The following is a 26,934-nucleotide window of genomic DNA, read 5'->3' on the forward strand; positions in this document are numbered from 1 at the left end:
AATATTTTTTTAATAAACTCGAACATCTTTTTTAAATTTTCTTCAAATCTTTTAAAAACAGATGGATATAAAGGTTTCACGCTTAACTTCTTATAGAAATTGAAACCTCGATTTGTAAAGAAATTTCATTTTAATTAAGAAAATTAATAACATTAAGTGTGTTACATTTGTAACAAATTTTTATTTCGTCCATTGCAAGTTGATTTGAGCCAGCGCGTATAGGTTCACATTATATATTTATATATTAACCTTTATATCCTTTATTAAGTAAAATACACTCTATAACAAAAAAATCGACGCACCAAGAAGGAGTTGTCCGATTGAAACGAAAATTGGTGGATAGGAAGACAATGTACAGTATAGTAAATTATTAAAATTTCAAAACAATTGAATAATTTATTGCAGAGTTACAGTAACAAGTTCAATAAGGTGCTGACCCGCCTCTAGCCTGGATACAAGTTGCCACAGGGTGCGGCCTAGACCGATAAAGCTCCCGGATGGTCTCTTGCGGTATTTCCTGCCAAATTCGATCCAATTGTCGAACGAGGTCATCAACATTCCGTGAAAGATGCAATCGCCTTCCCATCATATCCCTGACATGCTCGATGGGAGAGAGATCTGGTGATCTGACAGGCCAAGGAAGAGTTTGACAAGCTTGCAGATAGTTCATAGCAACACGTGCCGTGCGTGGTCTGGCATTGTCCTGCTGAAAAACCAGCCCAGGGCGCTTCAAAAGGAACGGTAGCAAAACAGGTCTTAGGATGTCGTCGACGTACCGCTGTGCAGTAAGTGTACCTCTAATGACGACCAAAGGGGTCTGGCTGACAAAGGAAACGGCACCCCAGACCATAATGCCTTGTTGAAGGCCGTTGTGGCGTGCAATAGTGAAGGCATTATCCCCCTATGGCCTGTGCGTCTCCAAACGCGTTTTCGATGATCGTCAGGACACAGTTGGAAGCGGGATTCGTCGCTAAAGACTATACGTCCTCAGTCGGCATCATTCCAGCCATATCTGTTCAAAACATTCATGCATACGAAATTTCAAAGCAATCGGATGATTCCTTCTTGGTGCGTCGATTTTTTTGTTATAGAGTGTAATCAAAAATAATGATTCATATATTTTAAAATTTATTTAAGAATATTCGAAAGAAAATGTTATTTTTTGCTCCATCGGTATAGTCGAAGAGAATGCTATGTCTTAAATATTTAAAAATGTCGCAGAAGTATAATTTCAAATCAATATATTTTAGTGAATGAGAAGTTCTTGTTTTTCGAAGAGAAATTATTATTATTATTATTTTTTGAAAACTGTTGAAGAGGGATTTAGTGCTTTAAATAATTACACTAAGTTGTAGGTAGTTTTTTAGAACAAAATTTTACATGGATTTGTTTTTTGCCTTTAGAGTTCATAAATTTTCATAGCTGATTTCTAAAATGTTGCTAATGATTACCTTGTACCATATTGTAAAATAGGCATGTCGGTATTTTTGTTGTCAGACATTTTTCGCAGTTTAAAACAGCTGTCTTTCTAGACTAACCATAAGTGTAGCTCTAATAGGAAGTAAAATGTACAAGTCGGTGACAAAGACGAGTTTTCATTTTAATTTCGAAACAAAAGACAAGTTATTTAATACTGTAATAAAAACATAAAAATGAACTCAAGATTAAGAACTTACGCCTTTGTTTTTCACTCTTTTTTTAAAAAAAATAGTTCAATGTGAAATATTATAAACATAATAATATAAATATTATTATTATTGCACTATATAATAATTATAAACATTATTATTAATTGTATTATTTGTAACAAATGAAACGTCATGATTTTGATTTTTTTAGTTTGCGTTGTGTTTTGTTGTTTAACTATATGGTATCTATGTGTTTTGTTGTTTAACTATATGGTTAACTATATAACATTTGTACATTTGTTGTTTAAAGGTCTGTTTATCTTTTGTAAGCCTGAACTTTGCTTCTAGTGTTATGGGTAATCTTAATATAGTTTAGTAGAAATCAAACATATGTATGAGCATTTTACTGTCAAAAAGTTTTTTAAAACTCTTGTCAATATTTAAGTTTAAACTGTTAATGCCAAAAATGCATTTTTTTTTTTAATATTAGAATTTCCTGACATAAATCGACAACTAAAATTTAAAACAAAAATAGATTTCTAAGAGACATAAAATTTCTTAGAGATTTTTTAGATAAATTCCTTTTTAACTTATTTTAAATTTTTCCAACTCCATTAATTATAAAAATTTTTAACGTTACTGATGCATATTCTTCAAAGTTTAAGAAAAAATTATCAAACCATGAGTCACCAAGTCATTCCTAACTGTTGACACTTCTATTTTCTTCAACTTTTTACTTTCAGTACAAATAAAGATTTTAATTAAAACTGATCATTTAAGAAGAATTAAAAAAAAATAACGAAATTGTGTCCTAGTCAAACAAAGGTATTAGAAGATTTTGTCTCAGTTTCTTTTGCTCAGTTTTCGCCAAATGATAAAACTTAATGAAACAATCGATGAAGATAATACAGCTTTGTTATTTATCTAACGTGGCAACTTGATATGAAATAAATCTTAAAAAACCGATAGCTTTGCAAAAAGCATGAAAAAAATAAAAGTTTAAAATGCGGAATTCATTTCCGATTTTTTCCGATTTTGTGCGATTCAGTTAGACCTGCAAACGGAAAACGGGAACTATAGTTTCCTTTTTCGTTTTCTTGTTTTCGCTTATTTCTGCTTCTATTTCCTCTGCTTTTATATTTCGAGAAGAATTTAATCTTTTTGAGTTATTGTTCTAAGGAAATTGTATTAGGAGAGAAGCGAAGAAATGATAGTTTCGAAAAGCGCGCTTTTAAAATCGTTCACTTTTTCCACGTCTGTTGATTTCTTTTCGTTCGTATTCTTTTACTTTCAGTTCTTTTATTGAAGGGAATATAAACTGAGATACTGAAAACAATACAGAATCTTGTTTGTACTCGAAAATGCATTTTGTAATGCAAAACCGCAGAGCAAATCTCAGGTATAATGTACGTAGCCGTGGATTTCTCTTAACCTAAGTAGGCAGGTATTATGATGCTGTTATCTATGAAAACAATAAGAGCCTGATTTTGTTTGTGTATGCAAAATTTCAGATTTTAGTTTTTTGTTTCTTTTTGTTTTCTGAAACGTGCGTAGTTTTTTCTCACAAAGAAAAAAAAAATATTCTCTTTTTGTTAGATAAGGGAAACTTTTTTTTGTGTTTGGTTATAAAATAATTGCTACACGGAAAAAAAATTCTGGTAAAATCACCGAACTATATATTTATTATATTTGAGATATAAAAACAACATATTTCTGGTTAATAAAACCTGAATAAATGGTATTCAAACAACTCATTTGGTAATTTTTCCTTTCTTTTGGTAACAGTTTACCGGAAATTCTGGTTTTCATTATTATAGTTCTAGCTATGCATGCTTAGTAAAAAATATAAAACTGAAAATTTTATTTATCTAAATAAATGGTATTTACGCAATGTTCTAAGTTATCGTAAAAACAATAAAAGCCTGATTTTGTTTGTGGTTTTCTTCGTTCGTTTCTTTATGTTTTCGGAAACATATAAAGTTTTTTTTTTCAGCGAAGAAAAAAATATTTTCTTTTTGTTAGATGATTAAATTTTTTTGTGTTTGGTGATAAAATAGTTGCTACACGATATAGTTACTAAAGAGAGGACTAGATAATAATTTTCAGCTCTTCACAACTTTTGTTTTTTCTCTTCTTTTTTTTCACTTTCACCTGAAGATAAACTAAAATAAAAACAGATAGCATGTTTTTTGTACAGATTGATTTCTTGCTAATCTTAACGTGATTTTTAAAGCAATATGCAAAGCAAATGAACCTAACTAATACTTCGAAAAAAAAGCATATCAAGACCAAAAACAAATGAAATTTTTACTTTAAAAAACTTTCTTAAGTGTTGACATTACAGAGTTTCACGAAATAAACCACTCCATTTGGAGAAATCGAAACCAGCCATAACAGAAATAAGAAAAAAAATCAGGATTTCAAAACCTGTCCTTTTTCTTTAGTTTAGAGAATACTACAGTTTTTTTCTGCAAAGTAGAAAGATATAGAAAGAGCAGAAAAACGAAAACTTCATTAATGCCCCCCCTAACATTGAAAAAGTGCATTACAGAACTCCATACTCTAGCACTGATAAGAAAAGTTAAGAAGAAACTTTAAGATAAAGTAAGGAATGAACGCAATTTTATCAGAACGAAAGAAATCGCTGCTTTTCAACTAAAAGATATTCTACTAATGTAATTGGCATCCAATTACACTGAGCTTTCATTCAATTATAGTGTTTCTCTTGGATTTTATATGAGAAATTGCTTTTCTTGAGTTTCATCAATGTGAGAATTTTTAATAGGTCAGAGTCCTAGAGACAAATACGTCAACATTTCACTTTAACTTACCGCAGATCCAGTTTAGTTTATCCTTTTTAGATAAAACGATACTTTTTTTCGTAGATGGATGCATTTCAGAAACTTTATTTGTTTTATCAGTCGAATTCTGATTTCCGCGTCTGGAATCTGTATATTTGAAAAATAAAGAGTTATTGCGTATTTTGAAACACCATTTATAATGTATGAAGAGTCTAAAAATGTGCCTATAACTAAAAAACTCAAAATTTATTTTCTTAGCATATTATTTAAAAAAAATAATATTGTCTGTATTTATCTTTGCGTTCTGATAACGCTTTTTAAAAAAATCGCTTCTTTTCAATTAAAATATATTTTACCAATATAATTAGCATCCAATTACACTTTGCTTTCATTTAATTCTAGTGTTATTCTTGGATTTCATATGAAATATTGCTTTTCTTTAATTTCATCAATGTAAGAATTTTTTATATTTCAGTGTGCTAGAGGCTAATACGTCAAAGTTTTACTTTAACTTTTAGCAAATCCAGCTTATTTTATCCTTATTCGATAAAAACCGATATTATTTTGCAGATTGATGCAATTTCGAATTATTTTTTGTTTTGTCAGTTGAATTCTGATTTAACCGTCTGGTTAAATTTGAAAATTAAAGAGTAATTGTTTATTTTGAAACGTCCTTTATAATATATGAAGAGCCTAAAAATGTTCATTTTAATAAAACATTTGAGATTTACCTTTGTTCCTTACTATTTAATTAAAAAATTTCCATCGTGCTAATTTTTCTATAATTTCAAATAACATTATTTTGATAACATACTATATTATAAATTCCATCGAAATTGTTGTAAATTAATGTTTTTAAAAGAACTTGCAACCTAAGTACTATATTATCATCATCAATGGTAGTTGAAAGACAAAATTTAAAATCCACACTCCTTCTGAAGAAAGTATTCTTATTTCAGAGTAATATTTTTCTGAAAAATCTGATAAAATTATAAACATTTCTGGTAATGATAATGATGATTCTGATAAAAAATAATAATTTTGATCAATAAAACCAAAATATACGCAATTCAAACAATTCATTTCGTAATTTTTGAGTTCATATGGTAAAGGTTTACTAGAAATTATGGTATTCAAAATTATATTTCTTAATATCCATACAATATTAAATAATACAAAACTGAATTACCGAACTTTTACCACATTTAATTAATTTTATTGTACATAAAACTATATTTTATTGTTAATATTACCAAACTCATAACGAAAGTGCTTCGGTAAAAACTATCTAGATTTTTGGCCTACCGGCTTATCCCAGAAATAGAGCTTATTTTACCATATTCTAGCAGTTTTGTATAATAATACTAAATAATCGAAAACGTAAATATTCAAGAAATAAAGAAAGAATAAAATTAAAAGTAATTATGGAAATAATAATTTTTAACTGTTTAAAGCAAAAAAATATAATTCAAATATTCAGCGAATTTCATTGCCAATGATACTTGAAAATTGCATAAATTTAAATCTCCAATATCAATGAAGAAAAATTCTAAAATAATTATTTTCTGATTTCTCTTTTTAAGTAAAATAATTAAGTGCATAAGTTGAAATAAATAAACTTAGATGATACTTTAAATATTCAAATTAAAAAAATAACTTTTCCCAAAAATATAAAAGAAGAAAGTAAATTTTTTTATAAATATTATAACCTTCGAAATGAAAGGAAAATGTAATTAAAATAATCAGCGTGAATCCACTGCCACGGATACTTTAAACTCACATAAATTCAAACTCACACTACGAATGAACGGAATTTCTAGATAATAATTTTCTGATTTCTGATTTTATGAACAACAATTAAGAAAGAAATTTGCTATAATTAAACGCAAACCTTTGACACTTGAAGAAATTCAGCATAATTCCATTCCCATGAATACTAAAAACTCGCAAAAATTTAAATCCAGACTAAAGGTGGAGAAAAATGCCAGAGATATATTTTCTGATTCTCTTTTGAAGTACAATAATCATGTACAGAATTTATCATAAACAAAACGTGGTAAATATTATGAGCATTCAAGTTAAAAAATTAAATTACCAAGTTAAAAAATTTAATTAAATAATTTTTATAAAAAATTACAATAAATGTAATTGAAATAATAAACGTAATTCCACTGCCACGGAAAATTGTAACTCACATAAATTTATATCCATACTACCAATGAAGAAAAATGTCAGATTAATATTTTTCTGATTTCTCTTGAGTACACAAATGTGGTTCAAATAAGGAAATTATCCTCCATCGAGGCTATTTATCTTTTTGAGATATTGATGCCTCACGAGATATTTTCCTAATACCCAAATCAATGATACCAAATCTGATTTCTTCGAAACTATGCATTTCATTACCTTTCAAGAGAATTCATAATAGTCATCTTACTAATACTTTTGAATAGATTTTTTAAAACATTTCTATTAAGTGAATAATTCCTATATTTTTGTTTGTTAGTTAAAACTGGAAAACAGGCGTTTAGTATAAGTAATCTGTTTTACAACATTTTATTAAACACGCATTTCTGCAATTGTCTTTGAAGTGATTAAGTATATGCGATGTATTTATAATAAGTAAAATTAGTTAACAATTTGAAATTTAAATTAAAAATTAATTCAGAAATAAAGAAAAATATAATTACAAATTATTTAAGGAAAAATTAAAATTTTTAACTGTGCAAAAAAATTTTTAGAAATAAATAGCTTAATTCCACTGCCACTGACATTTGAAATAAACATAAATTTAAATCCAATCTGTGAAGGAGTCAAAATTTTGGAGTAATATTTTTTTTAAATACCGATATTAAGTACCAAATTTGCAATCTATGCTACCAATGCTCAAAATTTTCGGAGAAAAATTTTCTGATTTCTCATTAAATTTAAAATAATTTTGAACAAAACTAGAAGTAATTAAGCATGGACCTTTGACATTTGAGGAAAATTTAACTGAAAAAAAACCCATCATGATTCCATTGACACGGATACTTGAAACTCGGATAAATTGAAACCCACATTATCAACGAAAAACAATTCCAGAGTAATATTTTCTAATTTCTCTTCTTTAATATAATACTTAAGTACGGAATTTGCGATAAATAAAAGTAGATAATAATATGAGTTTCCAAATTAAACACTAAAATATCAAAGAAAAAGTCGTAATTAAAAATATGCACAAAATTTATAATCATTGACTGACGAAAAAAAATCTAAGTGAAATAATCAGCATAATTCCACTGCCACGGATACTAGGAATTCTCATAAATTTAAATCTACACTATCAATGAAGAAAAATATGCAATCCATGCTACCAATGCTCAAAAATTTCGGAGAATAATTTTCTGATTTCTCATTCAATTTAAAATAATTTAGAACAAAACTTGAAATAATTAAACATAGATCTTTGACATTTGAGGAAAATTTAATTGAAAAAAACCCCATTATGATTCCATTGTCACGGATACTTGAAACTCGGATAAATTGAAACCCACATTATCAACGAAAAACAATTCCAGAGTACTATTTTCTGATTTCTCTTTTTAAATATATTTGCGATAAATAAAAGTAGATAATAATATGAGTTTCCAAATTAAAAACTAAAATATTTAAGAAAAAGACGTAATTAAAAATATGCACAAAAAATTATAATCTTTGACTGAAGAAAAAAAAATCTCATCGAAATAATCAGCGTAATTCCACTGCCACGGATACTAGGAACTCTCATAAATTTAAATCTACACTATCAATGAAGAAAAATTCCTGAATAATATTTTTCTGATTTCTCTTCTTAAGTACACAAATGTGGTTCGAACTCGAAAATAATCCTCCACGGAGGTAATTTATCTTTTTGAGATACTAATGCCTCACGAGATGTTTTCCCAATATCCAAATCAATGATACCAAATCTTATTACTTCGAAAATGCACACTTCATTTCTTTTCAAGAGTATTCTTAACAGCCATCTTACTAATACTCTTGAAAGGAATTTTATGCTCATTTCTATTAGCGCTTACTGTGCGAAATAATTTCTTTAATTCCTGTTTATGGAATTAAACAGAACATGATTAATGGCATATTTATTTATTGAAGTTGTGTTATTTGGATCCGCTTTAGAGTTTTTTTGTATTCTCTTCATAAGCTTTAGTATCTTGTTCACTTCAGAGTTCTGATTGTTTATTAAATTAAATATAATCAAGTTTATACGTGGTTCATTCATCAATTATTAAGGATTAAGAATAACAATAAATAAATAAACTTATTTTTGCGTTTTAAGATATCCATCTTTAAATGCTCTTGACACTTTTATATTTAATCTTTTAAATAAAAGGATTTACGAGAGATAAAGACTGGTAACTCAATTCTTTCGTTCTAGTTGTTTATCTTGAAAAAAAAAAGAAATTTGCGCTCAACATAACCTACCATTACTATAAAGTCTAAACTACTATTATTCTAAGCATAAATGTCTCTTCACGTTTTTTTTAAAGTCCTTTTTAGGAAAAAAAGTCAAATAACCGTAAAAAAGATGACCTTGAAATGGTTTAGTGTGAGAAAGAAAATGTTTATTGACTGTTTTTACCTAATGCGGTTTAACAAGAATTCTATATGCGTCAACTAGGACCACCAAATCAAGTCAATTTGTTCCGCGAAGCTGAGTACATACTGTAACTGAGAGAGCTAATCCGTCAATCTCATGACCGGCAGAACAAAGGTTCGAATCCCAGCGTTGATACTACAATATTTCTCCCATTTCTTCAGTGCACAGCACTCTTCAGCCAATGATCCAGAAGTATTAGAATATGAAACTATCATTCTATGCCACAGCCCTCACAGAGCTCCAATGTCCGTTTTAGTTTCATTTTTATGGGTTAGAAACTGTGCCAGCCGTAAATGGTCACACAACCGTATAGTTTTCTTGTCACGGTTCTCTAACCTTACCAGTTGTGAACGGTTTTAACCCCTTCCTTTTCGCTCCCGTGAGAATGACGGGGTGAGGTTTCGTCCTCTATTTCTTGCTCCCGTGAAATTTCCGGGCTGGAGTGTTCAATAGTATAACACACAAATAAGAATAAAACTAATAATTATTTTTTTTTCACCCGGAAAACATTTTATTTCTCATTTTACACACCAGATGGCAGTACAAGGATATTTTTTTGGTAATTGTAGATGGTTAGTTTATTTTAAACTAGATATCAGCACTAATCAAATGCGTGTATTTGGTAAAATAGGCACTTTTATGACCATTTTCTTGATAATTAGCCGATCGTCAATGGGTTGACACTGTTAAAGTAAAAAAATGTCCTTAACCATAAACTTCATGGTTAATCGGATGGACAGACTGCTACCGGTTATTTTATTGTAATTTTAGAATTAAAATTCTAACAGTGTAATGCCTTTTTACAAATACGGTTCTTTTCTACAAGGAAGAAGAAACGTGATACGTAGCCAGAAGTGGTACATTAAATTATGCAACCGGTTCATTCATGATCTTGTTTTTTTCTTTTAATTTTTTTTATATCATCACACATTCAGACTGGCTTGTGTGATATATAAAAAAAAATTTGCAGCATTAGCATAAGCATAATGAAACTGCTATTTTTAGTGCCTGGGAAACCTCATATATTTTAGTACTCACCAAAACTTATTTTTGTCCAAAATGCAATTAAAAAATCTACTCTTATGTATTTAGTACAGATATAATTTTGAAAATCAGAACAAATAAAGAAACAAAGCCTAAACATTAAAACTAGCTTGCTTTTCAAAACTCACATTCTCTCAGTGTTTAATTTCCAGTGATGCCTTTCTCTTTCATTTGCACTTAAAGAAAAAAATCTTTTGAATTATGTATGATTTGTTTTATTTTGTGCTTAGAAAGAGAAACGAAATTAAAAAAGTGGTTTCAAAAGCTATATAGGGAAGACATAAAATTTTATGTTGTTTTCAAAAGATTTTTTATAGCGTTAGCTGTTTTATTTACGCCTTGAAAAACGCCTCGTGTGACACTACATTTCGCGATCACATTGTAACACTTGAGAAACACAGTTGCAAAATTAAGTTTCCTCTAGCTAATTATATTTTCTTTCGATTTTTATTTCATTATTTTCAGTACTCCTCAGACACCACAACCCTTGTAAATTTCGATTGACAATTCTGCTGTTATTATGTAAGATTTTTAAAGCGAAACTCCTTAATATCTTATTCTACATGCACTACTTTTCTAAGAAAAAGAAATAAAACACTTAACTTTGAACAACGTATGTTGATTCTGTTAGTTTACACTAGAGTTAAACAATTAAAAAAATAAACACTGTTTTACAAAAGTTTCTTTGTCATTTTATTTCATCATCTATTTATGAGCTATGTGGCACAAACTAAAAACTAATTCGTTTGCTTATAAGTATTTTAGAATTAGGTTTTCCAATTAATAATTCTTAAAAATATTTTAATAGTTTACCACTTGAATGTCATTTTAAATTTAAACACTAAGACAAACAATAAATGAAGATGAAATATATCTATATAGTAATAATACTAATTATAATAGTATCAGTTATAATAAATTCATTAAAACAAGTTTGAAAAGAAAACAGCCTTATTGTTTAGCTGTATTAATGCGCAGTAGATAATTCAATGACAAATACCGAACAATATATTCGAAACATGTGTAGCACAAAATTATAGTTTTGATAATTAAATAATTCCCTTCGATGTACTTACAATTTATTTTTTTCAAAATTATAATATATGTTACAGTTTTACGCAGTTTTTTATAATTTTAACTTAGTTTTTTTTGTTTCTTAAATTATTTCTCAGACTGTTTTCCTTTACTATTCGCTATTTCATTTACAACAAATATCGTTTAACTAAAACAATTCTTTTTGATAATTAAATTAGAACTTGAGAAGTTTATGCCCAGTTTTTTTTAAACAATACTTAATTATTTGCAAACTAAATTCTTTACTTTTCAAAGAATTGTATTTATCAATACCAATTTAATTTACAGCTAATATAGCCTATACTTTCTCTTGTTGTGTGCAGCAATTATGAAGCTGTGCTATCCAAAAGTTTAGCTGACTTTTTAATTAACACGAAAACCGTTTTGAAACTGCCTCATGACCTCAGGCGGGTCTTCACTGGCGAAAAATCAAAGTTTATGTTTTTCTTGTGATTAAGAGGCTTGAATAAACATTAAGCCTTAGATCTTATTGCGCGTTTTGATTTATGTCTGGCTACCACCTCGTCTCTTTCAATTAAGTAAATAAGTTGGCATGTTGACTGAAATGCTTCTAACTTGGCTTATTAGCCAAATTAAATCATTCGAATTTAAAGGGAAGTGGGAAAAAACGAAAGAGGAAAGTCTAAGTCTTTAATTAAATTTTGAAATAAGCATTAAAACAAGTCACATTTTATTTTTATTATTTATTTACAAGATTTCTAATGCGTAAGAGCTGTAAATTCATTGCTCTAGGCCTGACAATTTATGCCATTCTAAGATTTCGATTCCTAAAACTTTAAAAGTCTGATTCTCCAGGTATAAAATAAAAGCTAACAGAAATTTTGCATTAAGCATTTTAATGCTCACTTAGGTGAATATAATTTTTGAACCTTAGGCACTTAACTCATTATTTGCTTACGAAATAAAAATAGCATTCGTTAACCATAAATTTGTCTATCCATAATTTAAGTAACTAATAGTTTAGTAATTTGTTAAACATTAAAAATGCTGCAAGCAGATAAGAAACAGATTGTTCTGATTCTACAAAATAATTAAAGTTTTTAACCAATTACAAACTGACCGCAAATATTGTTGTGATTTAAAAAGTGCTTTTATGAAAAATTAGCAGTATTTTCGCGACAAAGTAAACCGTTAATTATTGCCAACGTACGAAAAAATTTTTTGCATCTATTCCTAATAGGTTTGCCAAACAAAAAAAAAAGGGAGAAAAAAGCATTTTGTCATTTTACCAGGCGAATTTCCAAGATTAAAAATAATTAAAAATATATCAAATTTAATGATTGATTTTTAAAAACCACAACAACTCTGATTCAGTTTTTGCAATAAATAAAAAAGATCTATTCTGAAAAATTTGTACTACGTTTTTTACACTATTATATTAATCAAATCTTATAATAGATTACAATAATATAGTAGAATTTTGAAAATATTATATATTTATTAGAAAAAATAAGAATAGATATAAAAATAGTGATTTTCATATCTATGCATTCTATGTATTGATCTATAGTGATATTTTGTCCAAAAATAATAATGATAATACTTTCAAATCAAGTGCTGCAAAAATACATTTAATTTTATTTTATGTAAGCACTTTAGCTTTAACCCTTTCGCGCCGACTGTCACAAATACGTGCCAGCATAAAACTGTATCTATCAGGGTAAAAAAATAAAACTGGTAACCAAAGTAGTTCGTTATCAGTTTTTTTGTGGGCGAGGTTATAATTGTTTGATTTATTTACTTCACCATTACTTTGTTCAAAATAAAGCTATTTAGGTATGCTTTGAATTAACATTGATTATATATATGATTAAACTAACAATAAATAAAGTAAAAGCAAAGTAAGTCTGTCAAATTAGCAACGCCTACATTTAAACTACCGTTTTATATTTATTTACATCCTGATTCTGATTTTATACGAATGCTTTTACGAATCACCCGTCCCCAAGGGGTTAAAGGGGCATCAAAGATGACCTTTAAATTTAAATATCCAAAATATAATTTTGCCTTTATTGTAGTTAGAACTATTCAGTTTTTGCAAAGAAATTCTATTAATAAAAGACACGTACTACTTTTTGTTATTTAATGTATTAGAATATAATAATATAACAGAAGTTTAGCACGTTAACTTCAGTTTAGTAATTATATTCTATGTAAGACTTAATGACGTATTCACGAGGAAAATCATAACAGATATAAGAGCAATATTTTTAGACTCATTTTTATATAGTAATTTCTATGTATAGATTCATAATGATATTTTTTTCCTAAAAAAACTTTTCTAATTATCTTAGTTAAATTGAATTGAAAAATATCCATAACCTTTTTTTAGTAAGCATTTAATCACATAGTACTATTCTAATTTTCAAATAACGAAATATGTAATATAATACAATACAATACAATACAATACAATACAATACAATACAATACAATACAATACAATACAATACAATACAATACAATACAATACAATACAATACAATACAATACAATGCAATGCAATGCAATGCAATGCAATGCAATGCAATGCAATACAATACAATATAATATAATGTAATATATTTTAAAAATCTTATCATATATTCACCAGAAAAAAGGAGTAGATAAAAAAACAATAATGCTGGGCAAATACTTTATGAAGTGAATTTTAAATACTGATCCATATCAATAATTCAAAAAGAAAACACAGAGTTCTCGAATACTTTCAACTAAAGTGCGACAAAAAAATACCCGTAACTTTAATTTAATTAAGCATTTGTATCGCAAACCATCCTAATTTTCAATTTACGTAATGCAAAATGATCTAATATAATATAATGTAACATAATATAATATTATGTAATATAATATAATGCAATATATTATAAAATATAATTTTAACAATAAAATGCAATATAATGATACAATACAATACAACAAAATAAACATATTATAAAATCAATTTTATTACTGTTATAGTATGTTCAACAGGAAACAAGAAATAATAGATATAAAAACGAAATTGTCTTTGACTTATGCTTTATATAGTGAATTCTGTGTACCGATCAATAGTGAAATTTTGTAAAGAAAAAAAAATTCCTTATACTCTCAAATAAAGTGCTACGAAAAATACCCAAATCTTTCTTTGGAATAAGAATTTTAATGGCACACCATCCTATTTGTCAACTTACATGACAAAAGGAAAAAAAATTCAGTATTTATTGCGGCATCTGTACTCACGTGAGACGGTACAAGTGTTTGCGTGCATGTAAATGTGCTTAGGCGTGAGTAAATTCTTGTTCCAAAACGCACAAAGTTTGACACTAAAATTTGACATATTTTCCTTCGGTGAATTTTTTTCTGCTATTAAATCGATAAATGTAAGAAAATTAAAGAAAAGATGTTTTCGTATTCAAGACAGTACTTTGAAATGATTGAAATTAAAGTAATCAGCATTTTATACACCGCAAATCGTCGAAAGTGCAATTAATCATTCAAATAATCCATTACGCTTGTCATTATTACAGAAATCTGCGTCTGGTTATCCTTACGATTGGTTTTGAGAAAAAATGGAACCACTGATAATAAAAAAAGTTTTGAACATTCTTACGGTTTGAAATCAATCAAATTCTAATTAATCTGAAATTCAGAAGTTTTCGATGAATAAGAGATGAAAGAAAAGAGTCCTTGGCACTGTTTGTTTAATTTATGCAACAAGAGCAATTAACCTAGAGTTTCTATCTAAATTACTCAAAGAAATTCTATATTCGTCTGTTAATGAAGTAATTAAGCTGATGAACGTCGATCATTTTTGATCGAAACTTTAATTTAGATTAGTTTTTCAAACAGAATTTTATTTAGTCTAAGAATGTAAATTGAAGTGGTTTGGTTTTTAACTTTTTTTCTTCGTATATCATATAATAAATAATTCATAGACAGAAATATATAGTAATATGGAATAAGTAAACTTAAAATAAATATAAAGTAAGGTGCATTTTTTTCTAAGTGCATTTTTTTCTAATTAAAGTAGTGAAATACCTTTCACTTTTAGAAATTTTGTTCAGAAATTATAGTTAGAAGTTATATTCAGAAATTATAGTATTATAGTAAAATGACCGGTTGCAGTCTGTTCGTCAAATTAACTAAGAAGTTTAAGGTAAAAAACATTTTTACTTATACGATTTTGAAACCAATTACAAATAGTATGGTTGAAAAACAAGAATACAAAACTACGCTGTTTTTTAACCATTTAAAACTAGCATTAAAATACTAGACTTTTTGTGTTAAACAGCTTTATGGTGCTTCCATCTATGTGCTAAAAAGAGTATCGTATTCTAATAATCCAGGGTCATAAATTGAAGAGTGTGGGACACTTAAAACTCTTGATGTGTCTGAACAGAACAGTGGAAATATCATGGTGCCAACTCTGGGACTCGAACCCCCGTCCTGTCAGTCATGGGACTGATTGTTATAACACCCATATATTGTATAATATTTTATAGTATAATTTTATATTATAATTTCATTTATACAAGTAAAGGAAAACTAATGTGCCAGCTAATATGCATGAATATTAGCTATTATACAAATATATATTCTAAAAAACTAAAACAAATGGTATACTTTCAGCAAAACTATTGTTATAATACCCATATATTTTATAATATTTTATAGCAAAGTACAATGACTTAATTTTTACAAGTAATGGACAACTAATGTGTCAGCTAATATGCATGACTCTTAGCTATAGTACAAATGTATTTTCTAAAAAAACAAAACAAATGGTATACTTTCAGCAAAATTATTGTTATAATACCTTTATATTTTATAATATTTTATAGCAAAGTATTATGTTTTCATTTATACAAGTAATGGAAAACTAATGTGCCTGTTTTCATTTCAGATACCAGAATTCATACGTATATTCACTAATGGTGAAGATACACTTGATGCATCTACCAAAGTTTGAGATATAAAGCTCCAAGTCATGTAAGATTTCACAATTCTTTTTTATTATAAACAACATCTATTACTTAATACACACCTTCATCTCTATATTCGAGTGCTTAACATGGTTTCTCTCTTAGAATGAATTCAATGCACAACGCAAAACGCATCGAAAGTAATATCACTAAAATGTGAAAATATATGCCTTTTGGCCTTAAGTCAGAAAAGGGTAGAATGCATTGGGGATGTAAGATTTATTTAAAATCTAGACACACCGAATGCTTTTATATGTGGGTGAAGTATTTGGAATTAAAATGAGCATAAACATGTTGCCAGAGGTTAGTATATGTAGTCATAATAATTCGATCATTTGATCAATATATTTAGCACAAATTGAAGCATTTTGAGTTGAATGTTGGCTCGTAATTTACTTTATTATAAAGATTCTTATTCGCTTAGTTTGTTTTAATTAAAATAAAATAAAACTATTCAACATTTATGGTCTTATTTATATAATATTACATCTTACTATCTAATTAATTTATATCTTTTAAACGTTTACGGTCATTTAACAACGTTTTGTGTTATAAAATTTATTAATTAAGCATATTTTTAATGAATCATACCATATTCGAATGAAACAGTCAAATAACAATAAATAATACGGTATTCAATCTGTGAATCAAACCGTTTATAAATTACATTTACGTAATATGGCTAAACAACCAGGATTTTATAGCACCAACTATTATGAAGCCACTTAGTTCCTTGCTGTTGGGTACGTATCTCATGAACGATGGAACAGAGGTTCGAGTCCTAGCGTTGACACCGCAATATTTTCTTCATTCTCCTCACAAAATGAAGAGTTTCCAGTGTCCTGCAATCACCAATTTGTGACCCTGGACAATTAGAATACTATATTATAACTCTCAGATAGATGGCAGCACCATAAAGCTGCCTAACGCAAAAAGATCTAGTATTTTAATATGGTTAAAAAATCATATAGTTTTGTATTCATGGTTTTTTAACATTACTAGTGGTAAAAGGTTTCACAACTGTAAAGGTAAAAAAAAATATTTTTTACCGTCAATTTCATGGTTAGTTGGACATGCAGACTGCTGCTGATTATTATAGCTTTGGAATAAAAATTCTAAAAATGTGAGGAATAGTTTTGATATAAAATATTTGCAATAAAATATTTAAAATTATGAAAAAAATAACGTTTCCGCTTTTGCTAGAAGCTTTGGTAAATATTTTAACTTTTAAATATTCAATATGACATTGCAAAATCTAAGACTTTTTAAGACTAATTTTTACAATAGTTTTATTGTTTATAATTTTAATTAAGATTCTTTAAAGTTACGAAAAGTTATTTATAAAATGCTTTAAATATATTTTCCCTTTGTTGAGTTCTAAATAAAAATTATCCTTAGTAGAATTAAAATTCTGTCGTCTAGAAGGAAACTCCTGTAATGAAAGTGATTTAAAATATAATAAATACCTTCTAAAATGGAAAACCTAATATAATATACCTAATATAATAGAAAACTTTTGCAAAAAATATATAATAACTAACTATGTATTTTCTTCGTAAAATTTTATTAGAGAAGGCGTTATTATATTTTATTTATGATGTGTGCTAAAATATATTAACCAATATGATTTCATCCAAAACTGTATTAAAATTCTATTAATGGGTAACTTAGATAGCATCTATTGAATAGGTTTGAAGAAAACTCTGAAAAGGTTCTTAGAATAAATTTTCAGATTATAATCTTTTTAGGAAAAACTGTATAGTAATTACATTATATTCTTATGAACCACATAGCTTTATAAAATTTTCATAAATTTGAATTAATCATTATAAAAAACCTTTTTAAACAAAAAGATGGAACTTTTGCAACAACGACAGTATTTTTAGAATGTACGTGTTTAATATATCCTCTGTAAAGCGTAAAGGAACTTTATGTTTTTCAAAATTCAGTAATTCATATTGAAATATGCTCCTAAATATGGAACAGAATATAAAAATTAGTTTTATGTCTAAAAGACCACTTAATAGGAATACAGATTTAAAATGACTTCCTTAACCTATTTACAACAATGTGGGATCCATTATAGATTCACTTCAACTTCTTTGTTCATGATTTTTACAAGTTGCTTTTCCTAATTTGTGTTAGTAACCACATTTTTTATTGTTCCTAATACCATTTCATTCCGAAAAATATTTTAAAATGTAGCTTTGTTTAGAAGAATTTGCTTTGTTTTTACGTGGTATCCATAATGGACCACATTTTCCAGTTCATGAGAATACCACTTGGGTAACATCATTTAGTTAACTTACTAAACAAACTATTATATTTAACTATGGGAATAAAGAAAAGAAAGAGAGAAAAAATTGGAAAAAAAGCTTTCAAAAAGGCGAGATGAAATATTATTAAAATTGCATTTATGAAAGAAAAGAAGAAAATAAACGAAAAGACATAATCTTGTCGTCAGCTCACACGATAATGTCTGCAAAATGGTGCTTCCTATTATTGTGCTATTGCATGTATGCAAAACAAAATATATCAATACAATAGTGTGAGAAGTACCATTTTTTTCCTTCTTTATATATTTAAGTAATAATATCTTATAATGAGGGTTATATATATATATATATATATATATATATATATATATATATATATATATATATATATATATATACAATATTATTGTGTATGGAACAACACTAAAAAAGCATCGTTATATTTAACACCTCTTTAAAATTTCTGTAAATTTTTACAACACTATGGTTCAATTCATAGATATTAAGGTAGAATCTGCACTTATTATTCTGAGCTCATAAGGATTTTAATTATATGAGCGAAATCAAAATAATGTTTAAATCTGCTCTAATATCCCCAAAAACACTATATTGCGTATTAAAAGCGTAAATTTAGCTTAGTTGTTATATAATGAAATCAAACATTTTACGGTGTCTGCACGCAATCACTAAAAGTCTTTTTTCTAACTGTCATTCCAATAAATTAAGAAAGAAAAACTTAATGGAAAGTTTAGTGAAAAAATTCAGTATGCGCGTTCCATTTTTTACTCAGAGTGCTTTATAGACATTTTCCCAATACAACTGTAGAAAAGAGTCGGTTGTATTTCGAATAGTACGCCTCGCCAACCATTATAAAGATGGATAGTCTTAATCTACTTCTAACCCTGTTCACTTTTAAACCACCGCTATATTGGTGCCAAGCTATTTCAAGTTCTTCTTTTAGCTAAAAGTTTGTGTATATTTTTTACTTGACTGAGCTCAAAGAGTTCTAAAAATGATATAAAATACGATTTATTCAACCGAATGAACCATTAAGATCAATATGTAGTTGAAGATTTACTTTTGAAGGCATAATGTGATTTTTTTAAACTGATTTGGCAATTTTCAATAATATTTTGAGGTACAGTTATATTAAAAGAGTTTTTTTCTATATTTTATGTTTATGAACTTACAAAATAAATATCGTTTCATATTAAAAATTTTAAAAAATATGTCATATATGAGATTAAAAGATATAAAAGACTAAGCTTTAAACACGGAGAAAAAGAATTTTGTCAAAACTACCGGATGGTTCTGGTAAAAAAGAAAATCATAATTTGGCTAATAAGAAAATGTATTGTATTTAAGCCATTCATATGGTTACGGTTTAATTAATATGGTTGTGGTCAACTGGAAATTCTGGTTTTCAAAATCATTGTTATTACTACCATTCATTTAAAAAAATAAAAAGCTGAAAATTAAATTTAATAGAATAAACGGATTTTATAACGATCTTTTAAGTGTCTTAAAATTAAAAATTTCACCACATTTAAAAAAGTTTAACACTATTTATATAGTATCAAAATCATTTCCAAAACTAAAATAATTTTCTAGTAATTGAAAAGTTAGCAAATAATATAGCATGATTAAGCATGATTAACATTATTCATAAATAAATAACTATTTCCTTTACTGTCAAAGATCAAGGAGATTTATCTTCTGTCAAATGTAGCATTTAAAACACTCCAGTGCCATCTTCCGAATAAAATTGGTTCTAAGCAATTGAATTCGACGATATATTTCGAATAAATAATTCTAAAGAGTTAACTTTACAAATTCTGGAGAATTTATTCGAAGAAAAAAATAATTTTTGTACTTTTGCGAAATTTCACTTTTATCTCAATTTACACTACAAAGTATACGTGAAAGAATATTTAATTCAAAATAAAAGAAAGTTATTTTAAAGGATGCTGCTCTAATTTTTTCATGCGATACTTAAATGCTTTTGCTTCTATGAAATTTCACCTAAGATTCTATGAAATGTCAACCAAAATTTTAAGAAATTTCACCAAATTCCTCATAAAAGTACCATGCATTGATAAGGAGTCTTAAATATTTCAATCACCTTTGAAAAACATAGAATATTTAAGATAGAATATTTCTATTACGATATATTTTCATTGCTCACGATATAATATTTCCATTGTTATTTAGAAAGATAAATTTAATACTCACTAAATAAAATAATAATTACATATCAGTTTCATTCTACTATACATTCATTTTCATAAGAAATCTCTTCTTTTAATAATATAATCCTCTTTAAATAGCTGAAATAGTTTAGAATTCATACGTAGCAAAAACTTCAATATAGAATACATAACTGAAAAGTAAATTTATCTGAAAAAAAAAAAAGAATTTATACCATGCTCTAAGGTATCATGATAAATTTACCACACCTTGCCTCATATTCCAAATTTTATCACATACTATAAAACCATATTATATTGTTAATTTTGGAAAATCATAACATTAGCGCTTTTGCAGGAAATATCAAACTTTTTTAGGTTCCTGTAGAGCCAGAAAATTTATTCTATAGAGCTATAGACCCAGAAATTTCACCTTATTCTGGTTACTTTGACGACAGTTTTTTTTCCAAAGTTGAATGTCTAACTCAATCAATAAGTGAGTATTTGCTGCCACTAAAATTTAGTTCGTAAATATCTTTTTTTTTAGAAATAATTTATTTTTTCAAATCCCAAGGCTCAAAGAAATGCATCTCCCGTCAAATTTTAAACTTAAAACACCCCAGTGCCATCTTCCGAATAAAATTGGTGCTAAGCAATTGAATCCAACAATATATTTCGAATAAATATTTCGACAGAATTAAGAATTTATTCGAAGAAAACAAGTTCTTTTAGTACTTCGGCGAGAATTTATTGATTACTTTAATTTACTTTACACTACAGGGTACACGTGAAAGAAATTTTAATTCAAAAGAAACTAAAATTATTTTAAAACATACATCCATAATTTTTTCATGTGATATTTAAATATGTCTTTGCTTCTATGAAATTTCACCCATGCGTTACGTGAAAGCACTATGCGTTCATAAGGGGTCTTAAATATTTCAATCACTTTTGCTAAACATGTCTTACGATAGAATATTTCCTTTGTTACCTTGAAAGATAAATTTAATAATCTGCAGTAAAATACAAAAAAATATCGACTTCATTCTACCATGGATTCATTTTTAAAAGAAAGCTTCTTTGAAATAATATATTCTTCTTTAAATGTCTGAACTAATTTAGAATTCAAATGGTAGCTTCATGAAATGAGAAGAAAACGCGAAGAAAGTTTAAACTTTTCATTCCTCTTTCTTCTTTTTCGTTTCTTTTTTTATCTCCAGCAAAAGAAATGCAAAAATAGATTGCGAACCAATTTACTTGCATTTGCTTTGTTTAAAAACTAAGTGCTCGCATTTTTGTTTGCAGCAAGACACTGAATTTGTAAGCCTTTTATCGTTTTAAATGAACTGCTTTGTTTTAGTGTAGTTACTCTAACGCTTGTATTGCATTCATATTAAATGTAATTTCTTTTATCATGTCTAACCCTCATTTCCTTGTCTTTTACAAAGTTGTATCTTTCTTTTGAAGCAAAAAAAATTAACACTTTCCAGGAATCCTTTGATTATTTTTTCGAATACTACCCACACCATTGTTTTTACCCAAAAACACTTTTCATCGTTGAACGAAGGAAAAAAACAACAAAAATTAGAAAATAAAAATAAGGAAAGTACTTCATTTTAATGTTAGGTCTCATAATCTTTTTTAACACACAATGTGCAATTTCGTTCTTTAAGTTTCTGGTTTTTGTAACTTTCCTTATTCGCTTGTACTTCCTTTAATTACTTTATTTTAACAATTTTCGAAAGGAAACGTTATTTTTCATTTTCTCGGTCGTAAAAATAACAAGAGTTTTTTTTTAGTTTTTTTTTTAGTTTTCCTTTCAAAAGGGTTTATTTCATATTGTGTGGAAATAAGAGTCATTTTTTATTAAAGAATTTTAAAGATGACACTGAAGTAAATAAAAAAAGCTGTTTTCAAAACAAATCTGTAACTTTAATGTAAGGTGAAATGCATTAGTTTGCTGTCCTTGAAGTTCTTAACTTCATACAGAGTTCTTAATGTCTGTGGACGGTGAGGAGTTTGGAGCGTGATCATTTTAACTAAAATTAGAAAAGACGAAATTGAGCTTTATATTTTCTTTAAGAGAAAAAATACGTGTCGAGTGCTTCTAAACTTTTTTTGAATGTTTTAATTCTTCAAAACAAGATCACATTTTGGACTTTATTTCTTGATAATCATTGACAGATTTTTTTTCATGATTAAAACATGTAAAAGTTTTCAAAAAATTAAATTACGTAAAAGTGTATTGAATTTATTTTTCCATTCTTACTAAGTTATTTTTTTTTATTTATAGAAACTATCAATGCTAGCACGAAACTTTTGAAGAGTGCTTGACTTATTAATCGTTTATTTTATCAAATAAAACTACTTTTTTTTCATTACCACTACCAATGGTAGAAAAGAAGTTTAAAGAATGATTGACTTGATAATTGGATTTTTCGTATAAAACTAATTCTTCTCTTCCATTGAAACTATCAATGTTAAGAAGGAGATTTTAAAGTATGTTTGACCTGATAATAGGAAATTATCGTACAAAACTAATTTTTTGTTCATTGTATCAATCACTGCTAATAATGAAATTTTGAAAAATTTTTGACTTGATATTTGAAATTATCAATTATTTTCCAAATTTGAAAATATATGTTTGATTTATTCAAACTATCTATGTAGACGTTGTCAAAGTTACAAATGAAGTTTGGAAGAATATTTGATCTAATAATTGATTTTCATGAAATAAAACTATTTTTTTTAAAATTCATTATAGCTATCAGTACTAGAAAGGAAATTTTAAAGAATGTTTGAATTGATAATCGTATTTTTTCGTACAATTGTAACTTTTTGTTCATTGAAACTGTACTGTTAAAAGTTTCGAGACACGTTGCACAAGAATTTGGTATTTATTTGCTGGCTACATAAAATGGAGCTCAATGTTACCATATTTTGGTATTTCATTAGCTCCAAATACCAATAAAAGGTAGCACCAAATATGGGTGTTTTGAAGAAGCAAAACACCTATTTTCATTTTTGTTTCTTTTCTTTTTATAAAAGTAGAAGAAGGTTTCATCGTTTTTTGATATTTTTAAAGGGCTTAAATGCAGACTAAGGTTGTTATTTAGTATAGCAAAACCATTTACCGGAATTAGGTTAATTTATGACATACCTCTAACCATTTTGTATCCCCAAACAAATTTATCAAAGCAATATTAGAGAAATGAACGTAAATTAGTGTAAAAAAATACTGACCTACCTAAATAAGTTGAAACTTGAAAAACATGCATTAGTCGTCCTCTATATACTGAGACTGTCAGGAAAAAATGGCGTCGTAAACAAATGTCGCTCACTTTACAGTCACGGCTAAAGTTTTGTGTCTTTTACCAAATTTTGGTGCTGTCAGTAGCCCAATGAAAGCATTTTTCGATCACACCTCACAATTTATGCGCAACTGAAATAAAATTATATTTCACTTCACTAAACTTTAGGATAGTAGGAAACTTTGCACCAAATACAGTGCGTTTTTATAGTTTTCTTTTATATTTTTTACAGTGTGTCAATCTTGAGAGGAAAAAAATTTGAAGAATGTTTGACCTGGTTAATGGATTTTGTCGTTCAAAACTATTCTTCTTAATTTCATTGATACTATCACTGCTATTAAGGAAATTTTAAAGAATGTTTGACCTGATAAAATGACCTCATAATATATATATATATATATATATATATATATATATATATATATATATATATATATATATATATATATATATATATATATATATATATATATATATATATATATATATATATATATATATATATATATATATATATATATATATATATATATCTGTATGTGTGATATTTCGTTATTTATCCGAAAATCACAGTTTATAGTATATAACTTAAATATTTAGGTAAATCATAAAAACTGTAATAAAACAACATTTTTCGAAAATTAGATAATTTTTTTTTAATTTTATTTAAAGAATTTAATTTTAATAAATTCAATTTTATTATTTTATTTAATGAATTTCAAAAATAAATTTTAAGGCCTAAGAATATTTACATTTCCTTATGTTACATAACTCAAAATTACAAGATTTAAATTTAAACAAAATCAGGACTTTATGCGCTATAGCTTATATAACGCATAAAGTTTTTCAAATTATACTTTAATTTAATTTTTTTTTGTTTTTAAAGAACTCAACCTACATCAGATTTTAGATTTTTTTTATTTAAAATTGAGTACATAAAATGTTTTGTGAATAATTTTTATTAAAATAAATCTTGAGAAAATTGTACATTTATTTAAGATTGCACTTAACAGTTACAACATTTGCTTTTTCAAAAAGATAATGGCTTTTAACAAAATAATTTAGTTGTTAACATTTATCCATTTATCTAGGAAAAAAACAAGACCCACCAAAGTGCCCAACAAAATATATTTTCATTAAATTTGTTATTTAATTTTTAATCCATTAAATATTGCTGTATTTTTAAATTAATCCATAATGTTTAATCAATTTAATACATCTACTACCACTATCTTTATTACTATAAAATGTGATTTCTGCAGGTATAAGGTTAAAGAAGCAAATATTGTAGATTACATAATATAAAATCAAGTAAGAACAACAATCTTAAATGATCTGGATGCTGAGCTCCTAACTAATATTTTTCTCATAAATTTCATGCCATTAAAAAAAAACATTTTTTTATATAAAATATTCATAAAATTGATTTATTTAAAAAAGTCATAAATAGATTATATAAATCTTTAAGATAATAGCTTTACTCTTACTTTTTATATATTTTTTCTATGCATTAAATAAATGATGCCGTAAATTTATTTTTAAATGTTTTGTTTAATTGAAGAGTTAATTTAAAGCAAACTTAGGCTTTCATTTTCACAGATATTTTCAATTTCGGAGCAACAAATCATTTTTAGAATGAAATTGAATTAAATTTTCATCACTGTTAAAGTAAAAAATATTTTTCACTAAAACAAAAACATAAGGGAATCAATTTTTTTATACGAAAAAAAAACATTATGTATGTGAGCATATATTTTGAGTATAACTCATTTTTTAATGATGATGTTTTTCAATATTGTTCAGCATTTTATGCAATATTGTTGGTTTTATGTGTGCAATAAAATATCTTTCGGTAGAATAAAATTTAAAAATAGTTTCGCACTCAAACGGCATTAGTTATTTTATGTATTTTGACTCCTTTTATATATTTATATCTCTCCCTTTATTTATTTTAAATACTCTTTAAATCTTAAATATTTTATTTTAATAATTATTAAAATTTTGTATCTAAATATCTTTAAACCCCTATAACAAAGAAAATAGTGCAATTCCAACTAGCTTGTAACTTATTCTTAATAGTTAGTATATAATTTTGTTTCTACTTTTTATTTTTTTAGTTATAAAGTAATGTCATCAATACAAAAAGTTCTATGAAATTAAAGAAATGCATAATCGACAAGGAAAATAATTAAAAAAGAAGCCACAATATTAAATTGAGAGTAAACTTGAAAACTACACTTACTACTAAAAAATACAATTGCGCTGAATGTAGTGTATTATTTTATAAAGAAATGATATCTCAGTTAAAAGAGGAAAATAGATTAAAATCATTATATGACTTTAGGCTAAACAAACTCAATATGCAAAGGAATGAAAGATAGGCATTGATAATCTAAATATATTTCTTTTTCATAAAATAAAAAGGATTTAAATGTATAATATCCTCGAATAAATCTATATCGATTATAAATTTTTCTAGAATAAAACTAATATTATGCCAGAAAGTTCCCCATACCCTATTTAATAAAAATAACGTTGACCGTAATCCCCTGTCAGTTTAAAAAAACGTTCCTTTATAATCTCCTTTCTTTTCCATCCTAGTCTCATAGATATTTTATTTTTATTAATTATTGAAATTTTATGTCTTACATTTTCTTTAAAATCCTATAACAAAGAAAATAGTGCAATTCCAACTTGTTTCTATCTTAACGTTAATAGATAGTGTATAACGTTGTTTCCACTTTTTAATTTTTTTAGAATAAAGCAATATCGTCACTGCAAAAATGTCTTTAAAAAATACATATTAGATTAAGAAAATAACTAAAAAATGATTCATAATATTACATTGAGGGTGAGCTTGAAAACTACACTTAGTACTTGAAAATGCACTTGCACTAAATGTAATGTATTATTTTATAAAGTAATAAAATCTCAGTTAAAAGAGGAAAATAAATTAAAATCATTATAAGACTTTAGGGTTAACAAACTCA

At 26.7% G+C, this 26,934-nt stretch overlaps 1 protein-coding gene across 3 annotated transcripts in view; it reads left to right on the plus strand.

The window, feature by feature from the left end:
* LOC107447483 (uncharacterized) overlaps nucleotides 1-26,934 on the plus strand; it is a 500,770-nt gene that overhangs the window by 376,906 nt on the left and 96,930 nt on the right. For all 3 annotated transcript variants that reach the window (XM_071188145.2, XM_071188146.2, XM_071188147.2), the window contains one exon: nucleotides 16,093-16,178. The gene's annotated coding sequence lies outside the window, so the exon portion shown is untranslated. The remainder of the gene's footprint in view (nucleotides 1-16,092; nucleotides 16,179-26,934) is intronic.

This window comes from Parasteatoda tepidariorum, chromosome 12 (genome assembly GCF_982258835.1).
Source record: "Parasteatoda tepidariorum strain Cologne lab strain chromosome 12, Ptep-v5.0, whole genome shotgun sequence".
NCBI lineage: Eukaryota > Metazoa > Arthropoda > Arachnida > Araneae > Theridiidae > Parasteatoda > Parasteatoda tepidariorum.